This window comes from Doryrhamphus excisus, linkage group LG1, assembly GCF_037039965.1.
Source record: "Doryrhamphus excisus strain RoL-2023G ecotype Guam linkage group LG1, RoL_Dexc_Guam_v1.1, whole genome shotgun sequence".
Lineage (NCBI taxonomy): Eukaryota > Metazoa > Chordata > Actinopteri > Syngnathiformes > Syngnathidae > Doryrhamphus > Doryrhamphus excisus.
Genome location: NC_136357.1, coordinates 17,230,717 through 17,242,488, shown reverse-complemented (window position 1 = coordinate 17,242,488; position 11,772 = coordinate 17,230,717). Strand labels below are relative to the sequence as shown.

Below are 11,772 nucleotides of genomic sequence, written 5' to 3'. Positions count from 1 at the left end.
CTCTTTGAAGTTAATTCATCAAGAAATTTAAAAAGTTGTACCTTGCTGGAAATTTGAGAATCACAGAGTGCATTTCTAGTTAACTGAGTGAATTAATCAAGCAATTCTTTAATCTAAAAAGTCGGGAAAATTTGCACTTTGCCTGAGATTTGCGCTTTACTGAGTCTCTTTCTACAACTAATCGACTAATTCCCCAATCCAAAAAGTCAGTAAAATTAGAACTTTCCAGAGATTTGGCGCCGCAGTGTCTTTGAAGTTAATTAATCGAGTAAGTCTCCAACCCCAAAAGTAAAAAAAAATGAGTAGTTCTCCGGAGTACCTTTCTACTTAATAAGTCAACTTAATTAATCAAGTAATTCTCCACTTCAAAAGCATGCTGTGGAAGAAATGTCAATGTTTGTCAAACCCGACAAACAGCCTCCCTTTGAGTGGATCGCATACTGTAACCATCAAGAGCTCATCGCCCGACTCAGAGTCAGGGCTTTACAAGCAGACTTCCATATGCATCTCGGCAGGAAAGGGGGAACCTCGCTCATTGTGGCGGTAATTGGAGCGAGAGAACAGAGGAGGGGACAGATAGTGCAATGACACTTGAGAAATGAGATCTAACTCCAACTCAGCGCCAGTCCTGACAGACACCGTCCTCCGCCTCCATTCTTCCCTCACCGCCTTTTGTCCAGAGGCCTTTCAGCCCCTCTGAGGCAAACCTGTTCCCCTTCAAGGCCTGCCTTTGCAGGGATGGAAAGCCTCTGTTAGACGGCTGCTGCCTGTATTTTATCTCGTCTGTGCATCCATCCATCCATCGCGGTGCATCTCCGCCTCACTCCTGCGCTATTGGCGGGGCAAGTTTCTTCATCCCTCAATCATCTCGACTCATAAAAGTAGGGGAGGAGGCCTTGTGGACTGTGTTTTCAGGCCTGGCCACACTGCTATGGGTGCACTGACTTGCACTAATGCTATTCACGCCTCACATTTGCTCGCCGCGTCTTATGAAAAGGGGCGGCACGGCGGCCTTTATGAGATGAGCGACAAAGGGCCATCATTCATCAGGCAGCACAACACTGAAGACTTTTGCTTGGTGCAGATAGCATCCACCAGTCTGGCTACACTAGCATCATGTTGTCACCTTGTTATCTTAGCGCTAATGTATATAATCTTGTCTTACAGCAAGGTTAATCAACCTTGGGTTTTTTTCCAGTCAGTTCTCAAAAACAGTGCAGTACTGCTGTCATATACAAGGATTTATGACTAGCGTTTATGCAGTAGGTCCTCAAAAACAGCAGAGCACTCCTGTCATTGAAAGGATCTTTGATTAGTGTTTATACTCATTCATTCATTTTCTACCGCTTATCCTCACAAGGGTCGCGGGGGTGCTGGAGCCTATCCCAGCTTACTTCGGGCAAGAGGCGGGGTCCATCCTGGGCACATATAGACAAACAACCATTCACACTCACATTCATACCTATGGACAATTTGGAGTCACCAATTAACCTAGCATGTTTTTGGAATGTGGGAGGAAACCGGAGTACCCGGAGAAAACCCACGCATGCACGGGGAGAACATGCAAACTCCACACAGAGATGGCTGAGGGTGGAATTGAACCCTGGTCTCCTAGCTGTGAGGTCTGCGCGCTAACCACTTGTCCGCCCAGATTTAAGATTTAAGACTAAAAATTAACTACAACCTCTAAGCTAAAAATATTTAAGCTAAAAATTTTGTCATTTTGAGGACCTGTAAGAAGCCTTTTTGACATAGGTTCTCAAAGCAGCAGACATTGGCGTGTTTTTTGTGGAGTTATATTGATAGGAAAAAATGGCATTTGCTGTGGATTTTGGTACGTGCCCCCATCACCCCCCAAGTGTATCAGAATATGTGCTTTCTAAATGAAAATGCTGCCTTAAGTCATCAAGGTTGGAATATTGCTCCTTCACTCCATCGCATTTAAAAAAAATGTAACAATAAATGGTCGATGTTGGTTGGTTGACTATGGCCCATTATTAGTCAAAAAATATACAGATTATAGGTAGTATTCTGGCCACAAAACATTAGTAATGACACAAAAGATTGATAAGACATGGCATTATATCACATTACCTTAACACTGCATGTTGTCAGCCATGGCGTCCATGGTGTCCAACATGATAGAATAAAAAGACGTTCTCCTCTTATTCCGTGTGGAAGTGGTAAGTTTTGGGCTATTTGAAACCTTTTCTTAAGTTTAGCATTAATATATTGGAGGCTAACTAATAAACTGGATATGATGCCGTAGCGTGCAGATTAGCAATGTGGTATAAACAAAGAACAATAAGAGTGTAAAGATGAGTTGTTATTTCATGTCTACAAGGCCCAGATAATGTTTAAAAAACTTAATTTAGAAAGTCATTAAAGGTTTTCTATGCTGTAACTACAAAAATATTCAATTTATTAACATGAATTATACTACAGTGGGAAATGAAGGGATGATTGACTTGGTTTGTTCAAATGAAGCTATATGAAGTTATATCATTTTCATTATCACTAATATTCATTAATTCATTCTTTTCTATGCCGCTTATCCTCACAAAGGGTCGCGAGTGTGCTGGAGCCTATCCCAGCTGTCTTCAGGCGAGAGGCGGGGTACACCCTGGGTTGGTGGCCAGCCAATCACAGGGCACATATAGACAAACAACCATTCACACTCACATTCATACCTATGGACAATTTGGAGTGGCCAATTAACCTAGCATGTTTTTGGAATGTGGGAGGAAACCAGAGTACCCGGAGAAAACCCACGCATGAACGGGGAGAACATGCAAACTCCACACAGAGATGCCTGTGGGTGGAATTGAACTCGGGTTTCCTAGCTATGTGGCCTGCGCGCTAACCACTCATTCACCGTACAGCCCAACAGAAATAAAATATTTGCTTTGTCTTCTTGATAAACAGATATAAATGAAAGAGTAAAGAGAGAATTCCCATTATTTGAAAGAGTGAAAGTTGCACCAAGTGGTCATACATAATAATACATAATAATACATAATAATACATAATAATACATACCTGTACATGTTTTTCATTGAATAAAGTCAATTTCTGTTACATCTGAAGTACTATAATGTTTAAATGTACGTTTGAAGGTCAGTACTTTAGGGTTTGTGGTCAAGTTTGAGCAAGGGCCACGGCTCCTCTGTACAAACTTGAGCGTGCACGAGGAGTGTCAGGCTGCCACTGATATGAATTTGCCGGCGAGCACGCAGGTCATCGGGCCGCCATCAATCTTCCCTTCTTCCCCGGCTGCTCCTTCTCACGGCTTTTGAGGCTACTTGGCAGCTCACAACAAAACCCAGAATGCTGCCGGGTCTTGTCAGCCTGTCCTAATTTGCCGCTGTGGTCCCGGGGTTGAATTCAGCCGCCGCTGGCTGCTTGACCTGCGGCATTATGTTAGGGGATTAGCAACATCTTTTAGTCGCCACGCAGGGCAGCGCCAATGGGCTGATGGGCAGCCTGCAATTACACAGCGGGAAGGGCCCCATTTAGACACACAAAATTGTACATAGATGGATAGATGGCCAGAGAGGAGCCGTGAGGGTGGCTTTGATGAGGACTTAAGAGCGACTATGCACAAAGGCTAAGCGTCTGTGTGTGTTTTGTGTGTCCACGGTGTGTTTGCAGACGCAGAAATGCCACTGTACCCCAACCAGTGCAGCACAATGTCTACAGAGCGCTGGCAGAGATGAAATGGCCACATGTCTTCCCAGCAAATGGCATCGCAGGGGGCTGATTCATGCTGACCAACGTCCCGCAGTGTGTGGGCTTTGCAGGACCCGAGACATTGGAAATTGGATGATACTGTCCAGGATTTGATATATTTGCATGCATCTTGCATCTTAACTGCAGCTGTGGGTGGAACCCCTTAAATTTGAAACACTTCTATGCTAAGACTACGTTATGCTAGCCATAGCATTTCAGTATGTGGAATCAAACTATGGAATGGATTGAGTAAGGAAATCAAACAATGCACAACGATGAGCCAATTCAAGAAACAATACAAGCAGTTGATGTTTGCTAAATACAAGGATGAAGAGTCTTGAACCAGTCATGATGTGCTATATATATCACTATATTGACACTTACTATGGTACCCATTATGTCATTGGATGCTCATATCACCTTGTACTTCGGTACGAGGTGCATTATTAAAAAAAAAACAACAACAAAGTAGAGCCGCTTCTCCTTCACATCGAGAAGAGTCAGTTTAGGTGGCTCGGGCATCTAGTGCGGATGCCTCCCTGGTGAGGTGTTCTGGGCATGCCTAGCCGGGAAAAGGCCCCGGTGCAGACCTAGGACACCTCGGTGTCCTCCCGGTGGAGCTGGAGGAGGTGGCCGGGGCCGGGAAGACTAGGCTTCCCTACTAAGATAGCTGCCCCCCGCAACCCGGACCCGGATAAGCGGAGGAAAATGGATGGATGGATGGATGGGTGGAAAAAACCTTAAACTGTATTATGGAAAGCAGGAAGTGAACAAATGTAACAGTTAGTGATTGTAAAAGTACCAGGTGGAGGGGTAGGATTTAATAAGCTTTGCTTCTTCCTACTCCTTTTGGACATGTGGAACTTGGAACTGATTATGGGATGCACTCAATTGTAATCTGATGCATGTTCAAATGAAATAAAACCATTACCATTACCATTACCATTACCATTACCATTACCATTACCATTACCATTACCATTACCATTACCATTACCATTACCATTACCATTACCATTACACTGCAACTGGTCATGCAATAGAAGAGCTTTATGTTTATGGGACGACTTTGTCATGCTTGAGAAAAGTTATCAAGTGGGGACTCTGACACACAGCTGCAGATACCTGCAGGAGAACAGCACGCAATAAAGAAAGAGACAGTGTCTCATTGCTGCAGATCACGTTGTGTGGCAAACAGTCCCTAGAAAATGGATGGATGGATGGATAGATGAAAAGGGTAGTGTAGCATCCAGTCATCCAGTCTAGTCATACAAAGAATGTTTTAAAAATGACGAGACATATGATTAGTTGCTAAGTTCCCTTGATGGTGGCAAGGTTCTTCAACCAATCCAAGTCAAATTTTCAACACAGGTGCTTGTCCATCTTCTAAAATTATGTATGAAAAGTTAGTGTTTTTTCTCCTGCGCCTTTTGCATTCATGCTCCACTGCAACAATGACACTCAGTGACGGACAGATGTACGGCTGCCAGTCGCTGAAAGGGATTTGGGGCTCTAAAACTGTACACACATGTGAACAATGGCTGAATGAACAGACGTAAACTTCAATAACAACAGGCAGATATGCAGCAAGTCAAGCGCGGATCGGAATTGGCAGGAAGGCCGGAGCGTCCCCCCTATCCCTCCTGCAAAGGCGTACAAAGCCCTCCAGCGATGGGAAAAGGAGAAATTGGCAAAGCTAACATGGTCCCCTGCCATCATCCTTTGCCCCATCGCCCCCCACCACCCTTGTTTCACAACAGATGCTATGTTCCATGAAGACACCATCAGCTGCACAAGAATGGGACCAAATTTGTCGACAATAGTGGCGGGGGCCTGCCGAGACAAAAAAGAGGAGAAAATGTACTGAAAAGTCAGCATCGGAGCTAACAATGACGACACAGCACCAAGCCCCCGTCTACAGGAATAGACGTATCGCTATGGAAACTCGTCCAACCCCTCCTCAAATACTACAACTATAGCGTACGCATAGACGCACACACTTGTCAGCTGCAAGCCAGGCGCTCCCTCAGGGCCCAGATGGTGACCAACTGCATAAGTCACTTATCTGTCTATGGCCTCCAAAGGAATGCTTGCAGGCTTCTCCAATTCCCTGTGGACATCACCAAAAAGACATGAGAGAGTGAAGAACGCCATCTGCTCCCAGACACCTCCCCATGCCCTTACTTTGGAGGACAGATCCCATAATATTTGTATTGCAAAATTAAAGAAAATGTGTGATGCATCATAATTTTCCTATGTAAAATCAGCATATGAATATGAGTACTAAACCAAGCTACTCTAGCTGGATCCATGTTTTGTTTAATGTACCTTCGATAGCTCAGTTGGTAGAGCGGAGGACTGTAGAGGCAGCAGTGGACATCCTTAGGTCGCTGGTTCAAATCCGGCTCGAAGGAGTATCTTTTGCCTAATGTATGGTCCAAAACTCACTGCAGAAAAAAGTATTTGGCCTTAGAAAAAACACACAATTACAATGTGGCGTAATAACAAACAATAAGTGGCAGAGACAAAACTACTTTCTATGTAAAATTATGTTAGTCGTTCTCATTCATTTTCTGTCATGTCCTCGCCGCAGGACAGAAATATTTTCATGCACCCCAGATTTGAAATACTATTGATATTGACTGGTAATATCTATTTATATACTGTACAGTTTCAAGTACTCGTACTTTGTTGAGCAGGTCATAGAATGACTGAAATGTGATCACTCCTCGCAAGTTATTATTGATAATGGCCACATTCCATAATAGAAATCATTGCATTTAATTAATGTGATCACTTCTGTCGCTAGTCAATATCTATTTATATACTGTACAGTTTCAAGTACTAGTACTTTGTTGAGCAGGTCATGGATTGACTGGAATGTGATCACTCCTCGCAAGTTATTATTGATAATGGCCACATTCCATAATAGAAATCATTGACTAAAAGTAGCGAGTACACTCGCCTGCATAATAAAAACGCTGTGTTTAATTAATGTGATCACTTCTGTCGCTCTCCTCTCGCAAGTAATTAATGACAGCTGGACACCAGGTGTCTCAGTACTTTTGTCCACACGGTGTAGACGTACATCCATGTCTTTGTTTTGAGCAAGAGTGGACCGGCACCTCCATGAAGTGGGGGCGCCACCATCTCGACACCAGTGGAACAAATGGGACCAGCCCAATGCATCACGACTGGGGCCTCTCTGTGAAGTGTGTGTCTGAGAGCGCACATACGTAGACGTGTGTGTGTGTGTGTGTGTGTAAGCAATCTGTGTGTATGTGTGTGTTTTGCAGGGTTGAATGGCAATTGTGGATTTTGAAAAGAAGGAGGTGGGACGAGGTGAGTAGGGGGTTGTGTGTACGCGCATGTCGGTGTGTGTGTGTGCTTGTAAATGTCACAACAAGACCAGCGTGGGTGAGGAGTGCACTGCCGGTTCAAGTATGCCCCCATGTGACCGTTGAGAGAAGTCGAGATGAGCGGATGCTAGATGTCGTCTCTTCAAATATGCTGCTTTGAACTAGTATTGTGATTCATGATATTTTCATTATTTCAGTCATTATATGTTATTATGTAATGTTTCATTCATTATATGCTGAACAATTTATTTACTTTAAAACTAAACAAAAACAAATGAATTGTTTCTTATTGAAGAAAAATAAGCAAAGCATCCAATGTAGTTATACAATGGCTCATGTAAAAAGTCAAAATGGGATCATCTGCAAATAAGATACGTGATATTCTATCTGGATCATCAGGTTGATGTACATACACCTTCAATAGCTCAGTTGGTAGAGCGGAGTACAGTAGTGGCCATTGCAGACATCTTTAGGTTACTGGTTCAAATCCGGTTCGAAGGAATGTTTTTTTTGCAGAGAAAAAATCCATACATCAGAACTGCCTTTGGAAAAACTCACAATTCCGATTATGTGTGTTGTAATCCATGCAACAAACAATATGTGTCATACTCATACTCAATACTATCTGAAAACCCTTCATCAGTATTTTCCGATTATTATAGTGTATTATAGTGTATTATAGTGTATTATAGTGTATTATAGTGTATTATAGTGTATTATAGTGTATTATAGTGTATTATAGTGTATTATAGTTATATATAGTATTATCATATCAGCAAGATAACATGGAATGCCTGATATCGTTGCTATATAATGGCGTTGTACGCCTTCGATAGCTCAGTTGGTAGAGCGGAGGACTGTAGTGGCCATTGCTGACATCCTTAGGTCGCTGGTTCAAATCCGGCTCGAAGGAGTTGTTTTGGCCTTTAAATTCCTACCTGCAGACAAAAAATCCATACATCAGAACTGCCTTTGAAACAAACTCACAATTCCGATGACAACATGCAACAAACAATATGTGTCATACTCGATACTATCTGAAAACTGTTCATCAGTATTTTCCTATAGAAAATCAGCCTAATACATTTGCCCATGTCAGCGCTTCTCAATTATTTTCTGTCATGTTCCTGCGAGGGACAAAAATGTTGTTGCGCCTATCAATGTATTTATCTCGATTGTACAGGCTGAACTCGAAAAACTGAAACAAGCGAAAAGCAACAACATGGAGATCAATGAAGTACAAGCCTACAGAAGAATCAAATTCTATGCCAAGTACGACAAATTCATACATGTTGGCAGGTCTGCACTAATATTACAAGTCCTCCCTGTTTCTCAGGCCCCTGAGGGAAGGGCCCCACTATTTGAGAAGCACTGGTCTATGTAAACATTCCGAGTGGGAATATCATATCAGGAAGATAACATGGAATGCCTCACTGTTGCTCAGTGAATGGCATCATACACCTTCGATAGCTCAGTTGGTAGAGCGGAGGACTGTAGAGGCTGATACTGCCATCCTTAGGTCGCTGGTTCAAATCCGGCTCGAAGGAGAACCTTTTGCATTTTGACCGGAAATTCACAATTACACTGATATCGTCATGTGTGACTGTGGGGGTGACGAAAAGGGCCACGTATGGTGTGACGTTTGACCTCTGCTAACTAATAGGGCTATTACCTTCAACCAGATATAATTTTCTCTTTCACTTTCTTGTCACTGTGTCATTCTGCCTGAAGCTGGAACTGACTTGATGAGTGAAACAATGGACACTAAATGTGGTACTGTCAGTGTGTGCGTTCAACAAAGTGGGGCTGCTGTAATGACTTTTCAAAGTGGAGTCGTGGTTTGATCCCTATAGCTACTTAAGTGGCCTTTCGACAGTCGTCCTAACAGATTAAACCCCCTCCCTTTCTTCCGCATCCGAGAGGATTTTCACCTCATTGCCACAAAGGAGAGCGCTAAGATGTTAAGACACGGTCGACTCGAGGAGACACTTGCAGTATTACTGAGGGAACAAAGTAAGCCAACAAAGCTGTTGTGTGGTTTTCTTTTCCGGTGACACACGCAAATGAGCTGCATTGATTTGCTTTTTTTTTTTGTTATAAACCAGATGTCCGTAATAACCGCCCCCCTCCATGATCAGAGGGCATTCTTATCGTTGGCAGAAGACTTCAAAACTGACCACAAATGTTTAGAGTCCAGCTCCCAAGTGTACTTCTTGTATCTGCTTCCTTCCTGTCTCATTTGCCTTGTTGATATGGGGACATTATTATTATTATTACCCACATCGACTTCCTGCTGACGAACCTGCACCCATCTTCTCTGGACTGTTTACAACAGGGGTGCCCAATTATTGTGTCCGCCCACTGTACGTCCACTAGGGAATACTTTTAAATATACATTTACACACAAGCAGAGGTTTTATTTACGTTTCAAACTTAAGCTCTTATTATGTCTACTATACTATTGGAGTCATTTGAGTGTAAAGCCATTTCAAGTCACTATTACAGTACATTGATGAGACAATACACTGAAAATTATTTGCCACTTGCCAATATTAAAAATCATATTTCTGTTAGATCAGGGGTCTCAAACTCAATTTACTTGGGGGCCACTGGAGCTCGGGTCTGGGTGAGACTGGGCCGCATCAGGTTTTCAAAAAAAAAACAAAAAAACGCATTTATTAAAAACCAATTTTTTTTAAAACGTCGCTTTGGTTCCAATTTTCTACAATAAAAGCTCTGATAAAACTTTCCACTGTTCTCAAACATGTTACTTTTTATTTTTCTACACAAAATAAGATGAAAAATAAATAAACAAATCAAGAATAAATCAAGAATAAAGAAAATCAATCAGTAATACTCTTTATTTACATCAACCACTGTTATGAATATGCAACATTTTTTATTATCACATATACCTGTCTTTACTTTTGGGGAACTTGAAAAAGTGGATTCGCTACCCTAAAATGGCGGCCAAACCCGCCCAGGGCATGATACAGAATCGGATGCGGAGTCGCCCCCCCTCCCCCATTGTAGGATCTCCATGGTTTCTCTGTCATCTGTACTTTATTTCAAATGGAACGCTGTTGAGTAGACCTCAGTTACATTGTCAAAGGCTTTCATCGGGCCACAGCAACACATGTCGGCTGGCTTGTGATGTCGCCGCACAGCCGTGGGACACATGTAACCTTCCAGGCATGAACAACGGCAAGCATAAAAAGAACAGAAGGATGCTGGCGGAGGAGCGTAAAAAGGGGCACTTATTGCGCTCGGCTGCTCTTTATGAAGCTACAAGTCACTCACAACCACGCCTTCTTAGTACCGCTCGGGCCTGCGGAGGTGACAACTACGCACCGTAAACGCCACCTCCATTAGATTTGCCTGCGCGTGCCGAGACGAGAGTTTTGATGTCGGCCAAACAGATTCCAGAGGAAGGTGATCGTGTTTGGGGCGCGGAGGCGTAACTCTTTGACTGTAATAGCACAGCTTAACATGCGAAACTGTGAAGCACATGACTGACCGCAGAGGGCAATTTAAAGAAAGTGACCTTTTAATGATGTTCCAAAAGTAATATGTGTCCCTAAAGGCTGTTTATGAGTAAAATCTATCATCTGTCTCTCACGGGAGGGGCTCAAACACTTGCTTTGGAAGTTGATGATGCCATGAAGAAAAAACAGGCTCTGCTCCTCTTAAAATGAGTCTGGCAACTACCTGGAATCTGTTAGCACTTTAGCTCTAAAGGTGTTACTGTATATGTAATAAAATATGACATCTATGGTAATGGTAATGGTTTTATTTCATTTGAACATGCATCAGATTACAATTGAATGCATCCCATAATCAGTTCACAGTTCCACATGTCCAAAAGGAGTAGGAAGAAGCAAAGCTTATTAAATCCTACCCCTCCATCTGGTACTTTTACAATCAGTAACTGTTACATTTGTTCACTTCCTGCTTTCCATAATACAGTTTAAGGTTTTTTTTGTTGTTTTTTTAATAATGCACCTCGTACCGAAGTACAAGGTGATATGAGCATCCAATGCCATAATGGGTACCATAGTAAGTGTCAATATAGTGATATATATAGCACATCATGACTGGTTCAAGACTCTTCATCCTTGTATTTAGCAAACATCAACTGCTTGTATTGTTTCTTGAATTGGCTCATCGTTGTGCATTGTTTGATTTCCTTACTCAATCCATTCCATAGTTTGATTCCACATACTGAAATGCTATGGCTAGCATAACGTAGTCCTAGCATAGAAGTGTTTCAAATGTACTTCTTCCCTGAGATCATATTTCTCCTCTCTTGTAGAGAAGTATTGGATGACATTTTTAGCTAATTGGTTGTTTTTAGCCTTATGCATTATTTTAGCTGTTTGAAGATGAACTATATCAGCAAGTTGAAGTATTTGTGATTTAAGAAATAAGGAGTTAGTATGTTCTCTGTAGGCGGCATTATGAATTATCCTTACTGTCCTTTTTTGCAGTGCATTTTGCGAGTGAAGATTGTTTTTATAGTTATTATCCCATATTTCCACACAATAAGTAAGATATGGTAGAACCAGAGAGCAATAAAGAGTGTGGAGTGATTTCTGATTGAGAACAAATTTTGCTTTGTTCAATACTGAAATATTTCTGGCCACCTTATGTTGTATATTTGTAATATGAGGTTTCCAGCTCATAT

General features: G+C 42.2%; 3 non-coding genes across 3 annotated transcripts; all 3 read left to right on the top strand.

The window, feature by feature from the left end:
• The first annotated feature begins 6,056 nt into the window (after positions 1-6,056).
• Positions 6,057-6,143, top strand: trnay-gua (transfer RNA tyrosine (anticodon GUA)). The gene is given in 2 exon segments: positions 6,057-6,093; positions 6,108-6,143. It is a non-coding gene; the product is annotated as a tRNA-Tyr (tRNA).
• Positions 6,144-7,914: 1,771 nt separating this feature from the next.
• On the top strand, positions 7,915-8,001 carry trnay-gua (transfer RNA tyrosine (anticodon GUA)). The gene is given in 2 exon segments: positions 7,915-7,951; positions 7,966-8,001. It is a non-coding gene; the product is annotated as a tRNA-Tyr (tRNA).
• A 547-nt stretch (positions 8,002-8,548) lies between these two features.
• On the top strand, positions 8,549-8,635 carry trnay-gua (transfer RNA tyrosine (anticodon GUA)). Its single transcript is given in 2 exon segments — positions 8,549-8,585; positions 8,600-8,635. It is a non-coding gene; the product is annotated as a tRNA-Tyr (tRNA).
• The last annotated feature ends 3,137 nt before the right edge of the window (positions 8,636-11,772 follow it).